The sequence below is a fragment of the Melanerpes formicivorus genome, unplaced genomic scaffold, assembly GCF_026170545.1.
Source record: "Melanerpes formicivorus ecotype bairdi unplaced genomic scaffold, bMelFor1.0.p_v2 SCAF_8, whole genome shotgun sequence".
Lineage (NCBI taxonomy): Eukaryota > Metazoa > Chordata > Aves > Piciformes > Picidae > Melanerpes > Melanerpes formicivorus.
The window spans coordinates 18,748,592-18,769,634 of NW_027142360.1; the positions used below are offsets into that span (position 1 = coordinate 18,748,592).

The 21,043-nt window shown below is 43.4% G+C and overlaps 1 protein-coding gene across 1 annotated transcript in view; it reads right to left on the reverse strand.

Moving 5' to 3' along the window:
- Positions 1–21,043, reverse strand: part of RBFOX2 (RNA binding fox-1 homolog 2) — a 178,909-nt gene that overhangs the window by 117,949 nt on the left and 39,917 nt on the right.

A 21,043-nucleotide genomic window follows, 5' to 3' on the forward strand; every position in this document is an offset into this window, starting at 1 on the left:
CACTTAGCTCTCCAGACAAGAAAACTCAAGCCCTGCTGCTCAGGGGAAGGAGCAGAAGCCTCGGTTTGGGAGGCTCAGATGTTAACACGTTCAACTACAGCAACAACTGGGCCTCCCATCCATTGTCACCTTTCAACATAATGGGTCATGTTGAGAGAATGAAAAGCAATGTTCCTCAAAATCACTTATTGCACCAAAGCCTATGCATCACAGTCTTCAAAGAGCAAAGCATGTGAGCTATAAAGCTGTTCTGAAATAGTCAGAGAGGAGCAAAACAGCAGCAATGTTGACATTTGCATCAGGGTTAGACACTTCAGTTAACATTTCAGCAGCAGGGTCACACCAGCACTACCTACTAGTTCAGCCAGCCTGCAGACTCAGGCAAGTAATTCGGCACCAAACAATCTTGATGGCATTTTCCAATCCAGAATTCCAATCAAAAAATGATCTTACTATAATTTTTAAGCTGAGATTCCTTGTGTGAAGAAAAGGAAGTGAGAAGACATGGACCAGGTGAGCAAGCCCAAAAAAACCCTACTTCAAATGTATTTCCTCAAAAGATTTGAAAAAGATGAGTGCTTAAAACTAAGCTGAAGTGACCAACAAGCTCCCTAATAAAAGAAAGGGGGGGGGGGGGGGGGGGCGGGGGCGGGGAAATGGAAAGGGAAAAAAGTCTCCCCCTTCTTCCTCAAGCTCTCTCATTCTTCAGGCCATTCTCCACGGGGAAAAAAAAGCCCAAAACACTTTCAGAATAAAGCTGTTCCCTAATTTCAACAGCTGAGACTTGTAACAAATCATCCCAGCAATGCTACAACTGGACAGGCTGCATTCAGCCAAAGTGAAACAAAACCTATGACCTCTCCTCAAATCATCCAAATACTGGCTTGAACTTCATTCCCTACTTGCTGCTAGGTCATCATCTCCTTGCAGAAGGTATACAAGAGACTTCTGGTGATGAAATACCCTCATCCCGAAGCACTTTCTGATGAAGCACAGAGCAGAATTCTCAAAGCTTAATATTCTTAAGCAGTGAGAGGAATACCCGACCAGTGAGGAAACGATGCTGTGACATGCCTCTAGAGGCACCACCACTGCCCTGATTCTGCAGAGCCGCTGCTGCCCAAAGGTTCAAACCAACGCTAAGAATACGAAGTGCGCACGCAGGACTACCCACAGCTGCAGACAGTACTGGTGGCAGTAGGGTAACCATGTTAGCCTCAGATTATAAGCAAGAAAAAAGATTTACTTGGCTGATATAATTATGTGGGAGGAATAAGAACGAGATGAGCTATTAGGCCTTTTTTAAGATTTTATTCAGATTATAGAGATTTTCAACTACATTAGCTGGTATGTAAAATATATCAATAAAAGATGTGAGGTGTTTTTATCTGGGAAACTTATCCTAGGGAAACACAAAATATTCTGTAAGCAGTCAGATGACAACAGTATGTTAATGAGTCTAATTCAAAAAAAACAAAACAAAGACATGACTAAGGCTTCTGAAACAGGTAGCTAGAATCCTCTGAAAATGCTTTGTCTTAATCCTAACAATGGTGCTTTACAGGATATATGTCAGGGAACTTGAAAGGCTGCTGTGTGTGGAAATACACAGGAGCTCTTAGGGATCTCTTTCCTCTCTCAAAAAGGATTAAAAGCAAAAAGGAAAATGTTTTTAAATTAATATATACTGAGCTAAGAGAGAAACATTCAGAGAACTGCATCCTAGTGGTCCCTCTTCTCTAATGGCAGGCTGTTGTGTGAATCAAAGTGAAAGAGGAAGAAAGCCATCTGCAAAGATACTAATGCTTGTTAGGGAGGTAAAAAGATACTAATGCTTGTTAGGGAGGTAAAGCTACTAATGCTTGTTAGGGAGGTAAAGCTACTAATGCCTGTTACGGAGGTAAAGCTACTAATGCTTGTTAGGGAGGTAAAGATACTAATGCTTGTTAGGGAGGTAAGGAAAATCTTAGCAAGTAATAAAAGGGGAAAGAGAAAAAAGGGAGCAAGTAATCACCTATTTAATATTATATCAAGATATTTGGCAAAATGATAGGCACTGGTAAAACAGGGGGGAGAAAATTCTGTCTGCTTCCGTGGCAGTATCAAAAGCCTTAATTACATATATGAAAAACCATAGCTGCTCAGTCAAGTGCATTAATTCAACTCTATACATATATAATTATTTTTTGCTGGTATGTAAGTTTCTAATAAGCCAAATGCTCTAAAAATGATTTACCAAAATTTCTAGCCTATTTAGGAAAAGATCCAAGCGCAGAAAAGGGGGATAGGTATGGCACAGTTTCAAACTGACGTTATCTGTTTCTAGCCGATTGTGTCTCAGAGGCATATGATTTCAAACACTCACGGATTAACATTCTAGCAGATAAAGCTCAAGACAGGGTACAAGCTGGTGTGTCTGCTACATACTACTGAAATCACATTAGATGGCATGCAGGATGAGTGGCTAGCTAAGCACCTCTTCATAACAGAGGGAGAAACCCATCTGATCAAGAATTTCAAATGCAGTGGCACTCGCAGGAGGCAGAGGGGGGCTAATGCCGAAGAACACCCTTGAAATCTCTAAATTACAAAAAACCAATTTCTTATTTCAAGGAGCGTTACACTGAAAATGAGCAATTCCCTTTTAGATTCCATCTTGACAGAAAAGAGAAAGCATTAGTACACATAGAAATTAGCAGTAGCTTAGGTAAAAAACATAGAAAAATATTTTGACAACTGCCTTTGAATATACAGAAGGAGAATAGAGACCAAACCAAGGCATCCAAGCACATACTGGGCACTCAAGTGGGACCTGAGGTACATCGGCATATCTCTCCTGGACAGGCAGATTGCTTAATTTGGCTTCCCTGTCACATCCCCACACTTGAACACTTCAATATATTCTAACAAGTGGGAAAAAAAAAATAACAGCTGAGAGAAGGAAATGGAAATAAAATTAGGAAGGGGAAAAATAACATTTGCAAGGGAATCCTAACAGGAAGTGAAATCCACAGCCAGAGCTAGAAGATGGTAACAAGTTTTTTCAAAGCTTCTCAAGAACAGCAGCCCCAGCAACTGGTGAACCTGCCACTAGGATAGAAACATCCCCAATAGTGAAGAGCCAAAGCATTCAATATGTATTTCTGTTCTATATTTGGATAAAAGTCAGCTGTCATAGTCTGTGATAACAAAATGCTTTCCATTCCAGCAGCAGCTGAGGAAGATGTTCCAACAGCTACCAATGAACAGCACTATCATCCTCTTGTCTAGCTTGAGCTTACAAACAGGAGGGATGTAACCAAGTAACAAGTGTGCTTTAACCACACTACAGCTGTGAACGCAGAATCATAGAAGCACAGAATTGTTTTGGTTGGAAAATACCTCTACAATCTTCGAGTCCAGCCACTGACCTAACGCCACCACATCCTGAAGTGCCATCTCCACACATTTCTTAACACCTGCAGGAACTCCATCACTTCCCTGGGCAGCCTGTTCCAACGCCTGACCACTCTTTCCGTAAAGAAATTTTTCCTCATATCTAACATAAACCTTCCCTGGCACAATTCCAGGCCATTTCCTCTCATCCTAACACCTGAGACAAGGGAGAAGAGACCAATCCCCACCTCACTACAACCTCTTTTCAGGTAATTATAAAGAGCAATGAGGTCTCCCCTCAGCCTCCTCTTCTCCAGACTAAACAATTCCAGTTTCCACAGCCACTCATCATTAAGATTTGTTTTCCAGACTCTTTACAGCCTTCTCTGTGCATGCTCCAGCATCTCAATGTCTTTCTTGTAGTGAGAGACCCAAACCTGAACAGTGTATTAGAGATGCAGCCTCACAAGTGACAAGCACAGGGGCACAATCACTTCCCTACTTCTGCTGGCCACACTATTCAGGATGCTGTTGGCCTTCCTGGCCACCCAAGCACACTGCTGGCTCACATTCACACATACTGCCCCTGTACACTGCACTGGTTAGGCCACACCTCGAGTACTGTGTCCAGTTCTGGGCCCCTCAATTTAGGAAGGATGTTGACTTGCTGGAACGAGTTCAGAGAAGAGCAACAAAGTTGGTGAGGGGTTTGGAACACAAGCCCTATGAGGAAAGACTGAGGGAGCTGGGATCGCTCAGCCTGGAGAAGAAAAGACTCAGGGGTAACCTTATCACTCTCTACAACTACCTGAAGGGAGGTTGTAGACAGGCGGATGATGGTCTCTTCTCCCAGGCAGCCAGTACCAGAGCAAGAGGACACAGTCTCAGGCTGCGCCAGGGGAGGTTCAGGTTGGATGTTAGGAAGAAGTTCTATACAGAAAGAGTGATTGCCCATTGGAATGGGCTGCCCAAGGAGGTGGTGGAGTTGCTGTCATTGGAGGTGTTCAGAAGGAGACTTGATGGGGTGCTTGGTGCCATGGGTTAGCTGTTTGGGTGGGTTGGATTGGTTGATGGGTTGGACACGATGATCTTGAAGGTCTCTTCCAACCTGGTTTGGTTCATTCTAAATAAAGGTTTATTCTAAATACTCAGAAGTGGACACTCAGGAAGGCCTACAGTCTGCATCCAACTGCACAACCTGCATTTGCAGCTCAACTAAGCTCCGAGTACAATACTAACATTAAAACTGATGTAAGGTCAAAAGTACAACTGTGATGCAGTGACATCCTCTAATGCAGGTGTTTGTTGGAGCTCATCATATTCCAGCTCTGTGGCTGCTCGCTAAGTTTAGCCAGAAGACTGCATCAGGAAAGCAGTGCTACCACTGAAGCTGCTAACACCAATTTTTGCAGCATCTGGATTTGCCTAGAAGCATCCAGGTGGGACCTCTGAAACACAAAAACAATGAAGTGGGAGTCTGTAACAAGAAGTTTGAAGACCAAAGGTGCAGATGGAAGGTCTCAGGTAAGGGAGCACAAACTGAATAGAGGTGGGAGAACGTTTGGATACACCAATGAAAAATACTGATTATAACAATATCTGCTCCTGATGTTTAATAAGGCTCCCTGGCCACCTCTCCTGTAAAACTAACCCATAAAGTAGTTTTTAAAACAGACTGAACTCTAAGTAAGATGGAATTCTTTAATAGTTAGTAAGTGCTATTAAATATACATGTTCCCCCTCACTGTGCAGCTTTAGTTGGCCAAAAAGTGGGTGAGGAGGCACTCAGAGACTGGGGCAGGTTGAAGAAGAAGTTTCATTCCAAACTAAAGAAAGCAGTTGCTCTCACAGCCAACTGTCAGACCAAGCTTTCATGTTTTATGCAGAATGTAGATTCAGACTGAGGATGAAGACTTAATTGTTGGCCCACCACGGTAAACACTGCAAGAACCACCTACGAAAGGTCTGAGTGGAGATGAGAAGGAAAATATGTTCTGCAGCACTGAGGAAAGTTTCTCCAACTCAATAGCTGCCTTCCAGGGCTTACCTGGCTCTTGCAGGATGTCCCTGCAAGACAACAGGGGAATCAGACTCCTGCTGACTGAGGGGCTAGGCCATGCCTTGTGCCTTGATTCTGTTCTTTTCCAGTTTGGTTGGGCAGTTGGGTCTTGGTTTGTTTGTTGTTTTGTGGGTGTTTGGGTTTTTTTCAAAGAAGATTAGAAATGAGGCTGGGAGCTGCCTTGGGAAAGGCAAAGAAGGAAACCCTGGGCACACATGCAGTTCCCATGGAGATAAGAGGATCTTCTTTGAGGTTGCTTTACTCCTTTGGGTACCGCTGGAGACTATCCTACTGGCAGAGTACTGCTCATTTGCAAAGCCTCCCTCAACTCAGGATCCTGGCAAGATCTCTGATTGTCAGAATTTCTCAACCACCAGGTAGATTTCCTCTCCACATCCAAAAGGACTCCAGGAAGCATCTTTCTGCATTATCCTTCTTGTGAAAGGAAGCAATACCAAGTGCATACAATGGATCACCCTGAAAAATGCCACAATCTCTTTTAGATGTTTAGCCAAGTGAATAAGCCTAACATTGGCATATTACAGGGAAAAAAAGAAGAAGAACTTTTTGTTAGAGTAAACCCATTTCATTACTGGAAAACTGAATTCCCTGTTCTTTCTCCTGCAGGTACAGTTGAGGCAAGAGGCTTCTGGAAAGAGATTACCTATTTAAAAGCAAATTATCAAGGGCTTTATCTTCCATACCCCAAAACAAAACCCAGAAAGACTGAAACAATAAAACATGTTGATATGCAAGCAAAACCAACAATTTTCAGTGACTGTCCTGCTACTGTTTCACAAAGTAATTAAACTTAAGATCTCAATTCACAGGCTTATCATTCAAGTACTAGTGAAAAAAAAAACATAGGAAATGGGTACCAAGAAAAGCTTTTCAGACTTTGTTTGGGATTTTCCTCTCCTCACAAGTGTGCTCAAGAGCACTAATTCTGGAAGGCACTGTCAATCCTTTAGGAGAACTGCAATAAGCTCAGTAACTAGGAAAGGTATTTTGCTGAAAATCTGTTCCCAGACAAAAATACACCCACATATCAACAAAACTGAATCATGAAGCCAGAGAATTCACAGCTTAAACATTCAAGAGCATGCAAACAGGAATTCTGTAAGGAAGGAATTCTTCAGACCTGCAGTATACGGGTTTGGGCATTCGTTTGCAAAAATGAAATGGTGATGCAACTGCTCCCCAGATATAGCAAACATGAGTTTGGGCAGCCAAGTGGGAAGTCTCACGGCCTACAGCTGCAAGCTTTACTATGGCAGAACAGGAGGGAAGTTTGCAATCCTCCAATACCTTCTGAGGACAAGCTAGACAGCTTAAGGTCTGCAGAAGATAAAGCATCTCTGCAGCTGTGTGGCCACCCCAGACTTGATTTTCAAACTCTCTTCTTCATTCTATCACACCTGGATCTGGTCTCAAGTCCAAACTGAACTGGCACATAGCAAATACATTTAGAGGGAACCAGAATAAGCTCTAACCCTGGTATGTAAATTAAACAAAAAAAACAAAAGTTAACTATTAGCTGCCTTAAAATCTTCACAAATAATATCCAGAGAACAAAGTTTGACCTCCCTTCAACTTCTCCATAAAGCAGCAGAAAGATTTACACAGTACACTCCATCAAAAGTCTATTTGTAGTGTCAAATAAGGAGTAGAATATCCAGTTGTATTGATAAAGGGCAGAAAAGTTCTCTGTGCTAAAGAGGGGTTTTATTTGGTTGCAGATTCTTGAAGAGGAAGTCATAACTAAAAGAATGAACTCAGCTCCCACATCAACCACTCATCTCTTTATAGTCCACAAGGGAAGCCATACCAAAGGATGGACTAATGGTGTCGAAGGGTTATCCCATTTGAGGTGTGAGACTTAGGTGGCAAGAGAGAAACTGCTTCAAATACCTTATAATGGAGCTACAACATTATTACACCATTTTTTGTCTCCATGCTTACCATATGAAGTGGCTGCACCATTTCAGCAATTCATCAGCACAGCAACAACCCAGAAAATTGAAAAAGGTTATGAAGATGAGAGGATTGCAACAGTAGGGAAAGGAAAAGACTGGGCACAGCTCTCTTCCCCAGACCACACAGGGGTTTATTAATATGCTGAAACTTTGGCTTAGGCCTGCTGCTGAGAAAGGGGAATACAGACAGAGAACAATACCATCCTGCAGAAAAGGACTCCTTCTGGCTTGTTTGTGCAAAGGAAGGTTAACAATGTTAGCGAGTTATTCAGGAAGTAATGGATACCCTCTTGCCCTGAGCAAATTCCTTTTCAATAACAGTAGTAATTTCCTAGGCAATACAACTATATCAAGCCATAATGGCTGTTATATTTATCTACAGAGGTCCTGTACTGCTGGGATCTAATTTACTACAGCATAGAAAGCAGTTTACAAACCCTGTGAAGTTGCTAGAAACAGCAATAAGATTCTATCCTGTATCACTTTGTTTAAAGACTAGGTTTTAACATCCCCTTTCAAGAGTATAAAATGCATTCTCTCCAACTTAGAAAGACTCAAAGACTAATAAACCCCAGAAGTAGACTGCAAATACGCCTATGAGAGGAAAGAAATCAGCTTAACAAATGCTACATTGTGCACATTTTTTTATCAGTATTGTCACAGCCACTTTATTTCTTCTTTTATTCAAATAGCATTCTTTCATTTGACTCTCTGAGAAGAAAAACAGTCCATGGTATCACCTAGAAGCTTCATGTACCTAATAAAGACAAAACAGCTGAATGCCTGAAACATGGCTTCAGTGTGGGAAATGGCACAAGCATGTAGTCAGCAAAGAAATGGCTCCAGAAGATGAAGAGGTTAACTGATAAACACTGAGTGACATCTCCTGAAGCACAACAAAATTAAACTGCTAAAACATTTTGGTGGAACACAGCATCAACCTGTGGTAAGTAAGGGTGCATGTAAAGAGACCAAACACACGTGTCAGGGGACTGCAGATACTTCCATTATGTAACCATAGTAAGAAAATCCAGGCAAAGCTGCCATTAAGAGAACTAAGAGCAAAATATTTCAACAGAGGTATTGGCAGTTGTCAAACCACATAAAGGAACAGCAGACTGTTCCGATGTAAAAGGCATTAATAAAACATAAGACAAGAGGCATAAATAGATATAAAATATAGAAGATTTCTAGAGGACAGAAATGCTACTGCAGGAATTTAGTTACAGGATACAACATCTCCAACTTCAATTGACAATGATCAGCAAAGGTCAGCTGTCAGAAAAGCAATTCTGCTTCTGATCTCATTCTGAGCAAAGCAGTCCTTAACCATACCTGTGCCACCACCACCATCTAGCTGGATTGTGTTCATGGCTGCAGCAAACAGCTCCCTCCATCTGACTGTTCCTCAGGGAATTATGAGTGCAAGACAATTTAGAAAAGAGTCTGTATGTAAAGACTGGCTGCTTGCTTCCTGCTTTATAAGCAAAAAGTAGTCCATTCTTCATGGATATATTTAACCTAGGACTTTCAAGACAACCTGCAGATAGATAGACACCCTGTATCTTCTAACGGGGTATGTTGCCACTCTGCAGATCTCACGTGCAGTAAGTGCTGAAAACAGAGTTTGTAACATGGGGTGTTCCAACAAATTCAGATGTGTTTCTTGCTACATGTCAACTGATAGACTTGAATCAGGAGAATTTTGGCCTCCTAGGAGCAGACCAGCTATAGCTCTGGGTCTTCAGCACCACTGCAGTCTGTGGGGTACAAACATACTGTGACCCTCAAACACCTCAGCTCAGCTTGTGTTAAGGTTGTTCCACATTCCTTCCTTTCTCCTACACCCTGCCACAACACAAAAAATACTATAAATTCCATTCTGATAGGGTTCTTTATCAATTCCTAGCAAAATCAGACTCTTCCATTAGAGACTGCCTGCCACTTTCTTACTCTTCTGATTCCTTTCTGAGACAGACCAATTCCATGAGCAACAGCACTCTCACATTTGTTTTAGATGAGATGAACAGTATGCAGTAACTATGGCCAGTCAGCACGTGCAGTCATTGTACCTTAGGTCCTATTTAATACATTCTCATATTAGCTTAATCCAAATTAAAGCTTTGCAGTGTAGCCATACTATCCAACAACTACAGTACCTGCTAGTACTCAGTTTGATAACAAAGTAACCAGCAACAACAAGTATTACATTTCTCCTCTTTTCCAAATTCCCAGAAAGCAACAGTGACCAGAACAATCTTTTTTCATCTCTGTGCGCCCTGAAGACCACATTTCCTCTCAGATAAAGGCCTCCCTATGGTTATCTAATACTAGTGCCACTACAAACTGTATTAGAGGCGCCCAGAAACCTCGAAATATGTACACGGATAGTCAGCTCTATCCTGAGTCTAAGTCTGAAGGAAATCAAATGCTCCAAATTGTGTTTAATATAGTTAAGTTTGCCCTTTAGCTAGGATAGACCAGTAAAAACATATTACACAATGATTAGATTAATTCCTGAGTGAAATTCAGGGAGTTGGCTCTATCTGTCTATCATGCTCATATATGTTAAATTATTTCAGAGGCTATCGCTCTTCCTGTGCTCTGCTCCACAGCAGCAGCTGCTCAAGAAACACTGCAGTTCTCTGTCTGGGGGGAAGCTGGCAGCAACTGGGGACAACACTGCTGTCAGAGTTCAGCTCCCAGTTCTGAAATGGCATTCTACTGGAAATACCAAAGAGCCTAAATCTGGCGACATATACCATGGGATGCAAGATATCTCTATCTCAGCTTTCAACAGAAAGCTCTGGAGTCTCATGACATTTACTCCTTTGGCCCCTGTCAGTCTTCCTCCAGATCCTGCAAAGGATTGGAGCTAGTTGCCATAAATGGTTGGAAAACAAGATGTTCTCCAAGCACTTGGAATTGAGGAGCACTGTTTTAGCTTAGGGAGACCATGGCAAGAAGCCAGGGTGACAGGTGCCCCAGAAACAGAAATCATGATCAAACTGTTGCCAACATTAGCCACTGCTATCCTCCTGACCTGTAAGAAAGGGTAACTTGTGTTCACCAGATGTCAGGAACAATGGACCAGAAAAGGTGAGGATGTGTTTTGCTGCTAGTACCTGAAGTCTCTCCTCAGTAAAATCCAACTGTGAAGGAATTTCAATGGATCTCATCAGCTACTATCCTACTAGTAAACCTTTCTCAGGCCTGGGAACAAGCACAGCTCAGTGCTGCTGTGACATCGGAGCTCATCACAGCCTACAGGCACCAAAAGAGTTAAAATCCCAGATTCCTGCTGAAACTGCCAAGAGCTACAAACCTTGTCCTGTGTGGGTGCAGCGGCAACTAAATCCACTCCCCAACAATTGGCTGGCCTGCGGAAAGAGAGGCGGGAAGAGACAGGTCATGGGGGACAACCCGCCCGGAGTAAATAGCACCACAGCATCTGCTCAGGTTTTCAGTTAAAAATCACTGAGACATTTCTCTTCATTTTATCACCAGCCTCCCAAGACAGCAGCCTCTGACCTTTATCAGGAAGAGCACCCTTGTCCACTAATCACAGACTTCCTGGAAAATGCAATCTAGCCTGCAATTAATACAGAAGGGGGGAGGGGGAAAGGGAAGCTTCATAACATCAAATTACCATTGCAAGGTTTTAAAAATACATCCTCCAACAAAATGGCAGAAGAATTCAAGCATGTTCTCACAAGCCGTCTTGCTCCCACTAGCATTATTTAACTCATTAAAAAGGTTTTCCTCCTTTCCCCCCACCAAAAAATCCTGCCCCTCCTCCTCCAAAATCTTGTTTTGCAGATGTTGCCTGCAGCAGCACAGCTTCTTGCTGTGAAAGCTTCAACACAGGTGTGCAGAGCATGACCTGGGCAGAATTACATGTGCCATTTCCACTGGGAAATCTAAGAGACTTATTAAGCCAGGACAGTGCCGATTAATCTACTAATGGAATGAATCGAAAGTGTGTTCCTGGCCCTTTCCCTTTCACATCCCAAAGCCTCAGGGGAGCTGAAACCATCTGGCAAATGCCTGCTCCGAGCAACATTATGCTACTGCTGGAAATACCTCTCCCTTAATATCGAGAAGAATGAAACCATCTTCTATCCACCAGCTATTCTTAGGAGCATCTGCGCAGCTTGCTGAGGTAGCCTACTTGCACACAGCATCCTTCCCCAGCCAATGCAGAGCTGCTCACTCACCATGCAGGAGAAGTCAGCAGAACAGAAAGTGATCCCATTCATTTACTCAGGATCCTGCTGAAGCGGCCGGCGGGAGCAGGGCAGCGAAGCAGTTGCCGTACTCGGTGTAACACACACGAGCTGCTCTCCCACAGCAGAGCCCAGCCGCAGGCTGGCGGAAGCACGCTCCCTGCCCAGACTGAGGAAATGCTCCTGCTGAATTCTCTCGGTCCTGTCTTCATGCAAGGGGAGTTGCAGGTAGGGTAGCAAGGAGGAGTTTATGTTAATTTAAAAAATTCAAGTGTTAAAATCTACCCCTTTCAAGCACACTGGAGATGGAGATCTGGCCAGAGAGCTTAAAAATAAATCAAGATATCAAACAGCTCCAAGGTTCATGTGTGATACACATTGTTACTGTGAGACAGAGGGAAGGACTGACTCAGAGATTTTGAACACCACGCACCCTTTGAGTAATATAATCAGCAAGCTCAGGAAGAAATAGAGCTATGAGGCAGCTGTCAAAGAAAGGATCTCTGGCACTTTTTAAAATCATACAGGAGCAGAGGACCCTCTTATCTTACAATTTAAAAACATAAACATGAGAAAGGCCCAAAACAATAGCAATAATATAGCTGTGGCATTATGTAGATGGCAACAACTTGCCTTTGACCGTCAGAGAGTAACACGAGTAGAGGGCAGGGTAGACAAGAGGTCCTCCATGCTCCGAGGCAGCACAGAGCATGTTTAGACAAACATCCATCAGGAACTGCCTAACCTGTTATTACAGACTCCTAGAAACAGGAACTCTAGTCCCCTAAAATACCATTCCAGTGCTTCACTACATTGCACTAGAAAATGCTGGTTTGCCCCACAACGTCCAATTTAGCCTTCCTTTATGTAAATAAAGCTGCCTTTAATGGACATAGTAAACAATCCTCATCCTCCATATTTCTCTGCTCTTCTTTTTAAAGAAGGAACAAGGTCAATATTTTCCTCCTATGCCATGCTCTCTGAGAATCCTTTTCTTCTTCCCTGGACTTTTTATAGAGTCTGCCTGTATCTTCCCTCAAGTGCCTAGAACTAGATACAGTGCTCTAGTCAATGTGCTGACCTCTGACGTAGAACTTACCTTCTGCAGTTACTCAACATATATAAAAATGCATTCCAAGCTTTCAAGATCACAAAAACCAGCGCCACCTATCCAGTTGACGTCCTATCATCCCAGATCATTCCTGTGATATTAATGCTTAGCCATCTGTTCTCCATTTTATATTGCACACACAGATCCTTTTGTTCGTACAACCCCTGGTTTTGTTTAATTTCACCTTGCTAGATTTCAGACCATTGCTGTCATTTACTCTGATCTTTCTGACATCTAACCCTGCCTTCCAAAGGTTGCCAGCCCCTCCACATACATACATACATACATTTCATTACCTTCAAGGTTGATGAACATTAGATGAGCAGAGTGGCCACAACAGGCCATGTTAAGACTCCAGATCTCACACACAGAGAAAAACATGACATAACTTCTCCAAATAGGCTTTTCTGCTGAGATGCTCAGCCCCTTCTTAATTTCACCTTTTATTTACCTAGTTTATGTAAAGGTCATGTGGGACTCAGTTCAAAGCCAGTAGCTTTCTCCATCTGCCAGGCCTGCTGCCATGTCAGAGGAGAAAATTAAATTGATCTGACATGATTTGTCCTTAAAAATTAGCAACATATGCCTGTTACTGCCTTAATTTCCTTTAGTAAAGGATCTGACCAGAAGCATGTAATCTTTTCCAGCATCTTTCAAGGTTCTGTAACTACACTGTATTTTGGGGGGTCTACAGCCTCCTTTACCAAAAACAAAACAAGCCAAAACGCTAAGATGGAAGAACAATGTTTATTCACACACACACTCGCCTGAGAGCTATGAGATGTCATGATATGCAGCACACACACCGAACTGGAAACAACCAGTCATTCAAGCACCACCTCTGCAGGCCTGGAGGAGGACACCCCTGAACTCTCGCCATAAGCATGCATCCGTCTTGCTCGGGCCTCTCGGTGGAAGCAGCGCTGTGCAGCACACGTGCCTTTGGCTAAATGCTGAGCTGGGGCCAGGAGCCTGCTCAAGCTCCCCTCCAACACAGCTCTCCCTTACCACCACCCCTCCGGTACTTCCCCGCAGCTCACCCCTGAGACCCTTTGGAACAGAGGGAAGATTTGCATTATGGAAACCTTTTCCTTCCGGCCCTTTGAAGAATTAGATGACTAGGCAGGCCCCGTGGAGGGGCAGCAGGGCCTGTCTCAGCCCTCCCTGGATGCTCCCTGCTTCTGGGTTTGGGCAGCGACACATCCTGTCCCCAGCCCTCCGAGCAAAACTCCCCTTGTCAGAAATCTAAGTCATCCTAAAATGCTTGCGAACTCTCTTCCTCCTGTTCCCCTACAGCTTTAGCCCTTTCGGCCCCACGGACACGGCCAGTGGCTTTGCCAAGAGACGCGCCGCGGGGAAGAGGGAGAGGCAGGGAGGAAGGAGCGGCGCCCCCGCACCGCGCCCCGGGCCAGGCCCCCAGCACCGGCGGGGCGGGGCGGGGCGGAGAGTGCTGGCCGTGCGCCGGCTGCCCTCTCCTGGCAGCCCGCCGCCAGAGCCCCGGCCCGTGCCCCGCGCACATGCTTGTACTCGGCACTCTCCCTCCTGCCGTCCGAGCTCTCCCGGTGATACGCAGCGCCCGGACACGACGGCCGGAAGGGAAAAGCTGAGCCCTCTGCCCCGCTGCAGCAGTACCTTCCCTCAGCAACATGAGCGTGCAGTTAGCGGTGTCTAGAGATAACTTTTTTTTTTTCCTTTTAATAATCCTTCAGGGGAAAAAGAATATTTATACTAAATGCACACACATTAATTTTTTTCGGTTTTCTTTTTTTGTTTGTTTTACTAGGGTCTTTCTTCCCGTTAAGAAGAAACTCCTCACCCATGCAATGACGGTGCAGCTGTGCAAGCTTAAAACCCCAAGATCTCCCCATCTGAAAGCTTTAAAACCACTTACATTTTGAGTTAGCTGTGTACTGAAGAACTTTTTCCCCATCAAACATATATAAGTAAATAAATAAATAACTCTATGTGCAGGAAATCCCAAAACCCTGGGATTGCTTCAAGACGATGGAGGAGGGGCAATACCACCAACGCTTGGCACTGCTCCCTCTATTTTGAGTACCTGCTATTAGACACTGTCAAAGCAAGAGCCCTGGAAGACAGAGACCTTCTGTCTGACCCAGCATAGCCATGTTTATGACCTCACTAGGATATAATATCCATCGACAGGCTGTTTTCTCCACACCATTTAGTTTTGGTTCTCCAACCGATCACTTTACAGACTACTTCTAACACATCACGCTCTCCAGAGCTTGTATCACCACTCTGAAGCAGAAATCTAAAGATGCTGACCCTCTTGCAAAAGTAACAGGGGCTTGGGAGTCTCCAAGACTCTTGAGGGTATCGGGTGACACTTCAACGGTCAAAAAGTATATTGCAGGAGAAAAAGTGGCCTCCTGGTCTTCTCCCCAGGGTGACTCACATCTCCTCTTTTTAACCCCAAGCAGAGAGGAGAAATTGCTTGAATCAAAGGAGTCAAATATGAAAGGAATTTGTATTACATCATCTAGCCCATTTCCTGCCAACGCCTTACAACTCCAGAGCTTTGGCCGGCCTATTCATCAGCAAGGTAATCGTTACTACCCATGAGAAGCTGTTTATAGGGCTGAAGGACCTAATTGTCAGGAAGTATTCTCAATCAAATGCACTTCTTCTTATATGTCTTTTCTCCACGTGGTTATTTTTCCTCTCTTGTTACTGAGTAACAGTAAGGCTTTAAATAAAGTCTTAACACCTTGCATCCCTTGGTATGGAGCTTGCTGGAGGCGTTTATGAAAGGTATTCAGGGATTCATATGGAAAGAGTTCTCTGCCTTGTATTCAAGAGAGGTCAAAAGGCAGCAGACATGAGGGAAAAGGGAAATAAACATACAGCCAGACTGATCTGTTTGCAAGACTCATGCCAAATGCAAGACACCATACTTCCTGTAGTATCTACAGAGTTTTGATGGTAGGAAATAAGCTACACAGAAAGGAAAGGAGAGATCTGAGGGAATGTGGCCAATATAAGTACAGTAACTTGGTTAGGAGTGAAATTCCAGAGAGAAGCTCAGTTATTTAGAGATATATGTGTTACAGGGTTTTTTCTGATCTCAATGCCTGAATCTTTTCTGCAGTTTCTATGGGATATAATCTGGGCGTGAGAAAACAAAGAACCACTTCTCCACACTTCAAGTGATCTCAACTAAGTGTCTTACCAAGGCAGTTCCAGATTTAGGAGAGAAGCATTACTAGATAGGATCCACCAAGACAAACCTTTCCTCTTCTAACTCATTGTTTGAACTCCAGTGTGTCAGCAAGTCCTTCAGTTTTTAGCTAAACACTCTGCTCTCCTCCATTTTCCCACTTGGATATCATTATTTATATTACTTTTAATTTTACTCTCTCAGCTCGAGCAATGCTTTTTTACCTTCTGAATGTGCTGAGAGTTACAAGCAGTGTTGGATGCAATCTGTTAAACCATTTCTCAAACTCCTCCCCTCCTGCAGTGTTAAATGCCATTCCATAACACATCTTAACTAGCCCACATCCTTCACAGCTTAGGTGCTATGTGGTAACCCCCCAGCAGTTATCCCAGTACATACCTCTGATCTCCTCTGTGTACAGCTGCCTCACAGATGCTTCCCATTTCCTAAATATGTTGGACATTTTTGCCCAGACCACATTCTCTAAAGCTCTTTAGTTTCTATGGGACACTGCAGTTAGGTTAGCAACAGTCTATTCCTTTGGTCCTTTCTAGTACAGAGTAGAAACATTTCACTGCTTGTCTGAAGAGAGGAAGCAGTAGATATGGCAGTCTTAGGTATAGTTCACCTCATTTTAAACATAAGGAAGATGTTTGTAAGTTTCCTTTACTAGCTTGGTCCCATTCCAAATTTTTGATTGCTTGCTTTCAAGCAAAGAGGCACTCCTCAGAAGCACCATGAAAAGCGAGCTTTGTCTTCTCCATTTCACATGGAGGACCACAATGACTTCCTGATCTTTGTCCTGGTTATTCACTCAAGGAGTAACATGTTAAAAAATTATTTAAGGCTTTCCTAGAACTTCCCCCTGTCCCACAGTTTAAGCATTTGTCTTAAATACACTCTATTCTAACCAAAACTGTAAGCAACCAACATACCAAAAACCTACAAACGACCCTCCTTTCTAGCTCCTGAATAACTTAACACTTCCACTGCCACAATCTCACTGAGCCAGTTAGCATACACACTACAGGGTTTATTTTCATGGTCATTTACAAGCAGGAAAACAAGTTAAAAACCAAAATGCTTTTCAGGAACACTACTTACAGATTTAAGCTCTTGAGAAAGGGAGTCTGTGTTCCAAGACCAACGCAAGTAGGGCACTGGAGAGACTTTGGCTGCTGCTATCATGGTACGATTAAAAACAAACACAAGGCCAAACCACTTTGCTCCAGAAGGTCACTTCTTACTTGCTTTATGACAAGAGCATGCCAGTTTGTTAATACTAAACCAAGAGATTCTGTGGATATCCTAATTCCTATTGAACCACTCCGCTGCTAATCAAGTTGTGTCAATATCCCCAAATTCATGCTTCATTGACATGACAAAGAGAAGGAAGACGGGTGAAGGAGCTTCAGATCACACAGACAAGTGAACAGAGGTTTCCCTCCTCTAACATCTCTGCAGAGATTCCCACTGCTTGCTGCAGAGAGACCACCAACGGGAGCAGCTACTAGTGGGGAACAGCAGTGCCTCTGTGCAGCCAGCTTCAACAGGAAGCCCAGTGACCTGCAGTCCTGCCTCCCTACGGGAGCTCACACACCCTTCACATATCAGGATGAAGAGCTTCCTTGCCCAACTCCCCACATCAGAAAGGACTGGGCAAAGAAAACAATCGGGGAGTGGGGTGGTGGAAAGCAGCTAGGGAGGCTTCCTGTTCTCACAAACTGCCACCCCCACTGTTCAGTTCACCCAGACCAGATTGTGGTTCCAAGCAGGGGACTACACACAGCCACCCGCTGCCTACGATGCCCCAATAGATACTCCAAAGCAGCGAGACCCAGGGGAACAGGCTGACAATAGGAGAGGATTTAACTGCATTTCACCTTAAGCTTGAACTCAGACTGAGGGGATAGTGATAAAGCTGTTCCCAGCAGTTGCCATGGGCACCCACACTACCTTGGGCTGAAGTCTCATCTACATACACTAGAACAACAGGTCAGGCCTGGTCAGTGCTCAGATGGAAAACCAGCCACCGAAATTAAGCTGTTGAAGGAAGTGTCATTTGTGATGGGTAATGATGTTTCCACCACATTAGTACTGAGCCAATGGCCCAGTTTGATTTAAGAATTGTGCTCATGGAAGTACAAGCTTTTAAAAAAGGCTTCAAACCAACATCCTAACCTGTTGTGATAGCTGAGGATCACTTTCCATAACAGAAGAGGTATAATAGCTCTAACATCCTGACCCATTTCTGGTGTGTACAATTACCTCCTGGTTCCATAAACTCTCCCTCCTCCTCTCTTCCCTTCAGTGGCAGCTAAACAAGGTGTTCTTGCTCATTTTGTCTCCTGATGAGAAATAAAATTATACTGTGCAGTTGCCAAATTCTGTCACAGAAGTGCCAGTATTCAGCACTCAAATTTCAGATATCATGTCTAATATATTTTGACATGAAAAGCACTAGAGCAATATGACATAGGCCTAGCTTTAGAGAAGATGAGCTGGCACAGTTAGCATGAAATAGCTTTCTGGAGGTATTTATTCTTGATGAGTTTGTCTGTATGTAAGTTTTATCAGTATAGCTGTACCAGACATTTTCCATGTTGAGACCAACTCACAGTACCTCAGAGCTATTTGTCACAGCTTGGGAAATGAAGCAAGGAAGTCTTGGTTCACTGCATTTTAGGCAGGCGCTCGTATTACACACGAAAAAAAAGGAACACCATTTTGTTGGCAGGCCCAACAGAGGGATTAAGAACTGAACAGTCCCCTGAGAATAAGCTCCCCTCACCAAGAGACTTGGTTCTTATCTCAGTTAAAAATGTTACACTAACACTTCCCTTATTTTCCCCCTTACTGAGGGCTTCCTCCTTGCCATCAATCTAGCTCTGGGGAAAAGTAGGGGCAGCCTGCAATTAATGCATATGCATTAGACATCCACAGAGCAAAACCTGAAATCTTAAGAACAGTCCCAGAGAGCTTTCCAGCTCCTTACGTGGTTATAACATAGACCCAGTAGTGCAACACTTCAGCAACAGAAAACCACCTCTTTTTAGGCAAGCTTGCATGGTAGTGATTAAGCAGACATGCTCCCCAGGCCCTTGCAGGACAGGTGAGGAACAAGGAGGTCAGATAGCACCACAAAGCTCTGAGTTATCATAAAGCAATGGTGCAACAAATAACAGCCTCAGCATGAACCCATCTCATCTGCCTCAGTGCTGGTGCCCATGCTTGATGATGACAAAATACTTAAATATCTGGGAAAGGACACAGAATAAACTTGTTACTGCAGACCTAAGCATTCTCAAATGGCCAAAGCAAGGACTCAAATCAATCACTTATTTCTACTGGCAGGAAGAATAACTACAATCTGAACATCTGGGTATGATTTAACCACTAGAGGGTGTAAAAACAGCATAGTGAAAGGTTTGCAGCCAGTAATTAATAGCATTTAGAGCCTGAAGGTGCAAAAATGACATTCAAACAAGTGAAGGAGCAGGATGCTACATAAGGTGAAAGAAAGGGCAAGTTACATCCACAGAATTTCTAGCAGGACTACTGTCATCTCCCGATGGGAAGCCCTACAAATAAAGCTCTGCTTTGCTACTTCTGGTAAGGAAAACATTGTAGTAAAAAGCAGTGCAAGTATTTACAAATAAAGAACTGCACTGTGAGAGAGCAAGATACAGGCACTTACACTCACCAGGTCAAAGCCAGCTCCTAATCTGAGGAAATACGACACAATTACTCCTGAACCTTGTATTTACTTTGTGTTACAGGGTCAGGATCACTACATATATTCCAACACCACTTTTTCCCTCCTTCCCTAGTGCAGAAAGGCAGATGGTGGATCAGCCATTGTTGTCTATCCCACACCAGCTCCAGTCCATGGCAACAGGAGACTTCTTTCTCTGCTGCTATCACGTTAGAGGCTCCCAATCAGATTAGCTAAAAGCCTTGAAACTTCATTAGTGAAAAACAGACCTGAATTTAAGATGCTTAAGGGCCAAAAATCAAGACAGAAGGACAAACACACACCACAGATCAAGAAATAAAGCAAAAAAAATTTAAAACCCCAACAACAAACAAAACAAACAAAAAAAGTGGAATATTTTCAGAAGCATTCACTAAGCTGAAAAGACCTGAATTAAAATGAAGCTCTGTGTCCACTAAGAAATTTACATAAAGCTATCTGCATTCTGAAATACATATACACACTTGCCAATATACATCACTCCTTGTGCTCACCCATACAGAGCCCTGCAGGCCTGCACAGGCTCTAATTCTCATTTCACACCCTGGCTGCTCTACAGCTTCCCCTGCCCATCTCCACTGATCTGGTGACCAGCCAGCAAAGGCAGTTCTGGGCTTTCAAATAAGAAGAGTTAAGGGATGAGAAAAAAGAAACCTATGAAGCAGGACATACTGGTACTCACCAAAATTAAACACCTCTAATTGGATAGGTAGAGTGAAGTGAAAAATACAGTGAAAAATGCAGAGGGTGCCACCAGAATGGAAAAGCCAAAAGCAGATGTAAACTGCTTTAAGGATCTGGGACTGGTTCTGCCTCTTAACCTAGCATACCTTACTTAGCCTGCATAGAGTAGGAACACAATCCTCACAGCATACCAGCATGTAATATTTATTTGTGCTAGTTAACAGTTTAATATATCCCAGTAGACATTCTGAATACTTTCCTCCTATATGGAAACTCATACATGACAAGCACCAAAGATTTGAGCTGTTCAGTTGCTGAGGCTGCACTTCCTTCATAAAAACATCTCCTGTGAAGCTGTTGCTACATATACCAAGGCCTCATCAAGGCATGATGAAAATCACTTCCTGTATATAGCAATACTTGAGAGTATTAAAGAATCTTATTTTGGTTTTGTTATTTGCTCATTACTGAGATGTGCTGCATTATTGATTTTCCATGCATATTAATTTCCTGTTACACTGGTTCACCCTCTGTTTTGCAGTAGCACTGCAGAACACTTGGAAAAAAAACAACAAACCCAACCCTTTATTCCAGGAAAGAGATTTAATGCGTGACAGTTGCATCCTACAACCCATTAAATTTCATTTGTTCCAAAGCATCTTCTCCTTCCATCGCAC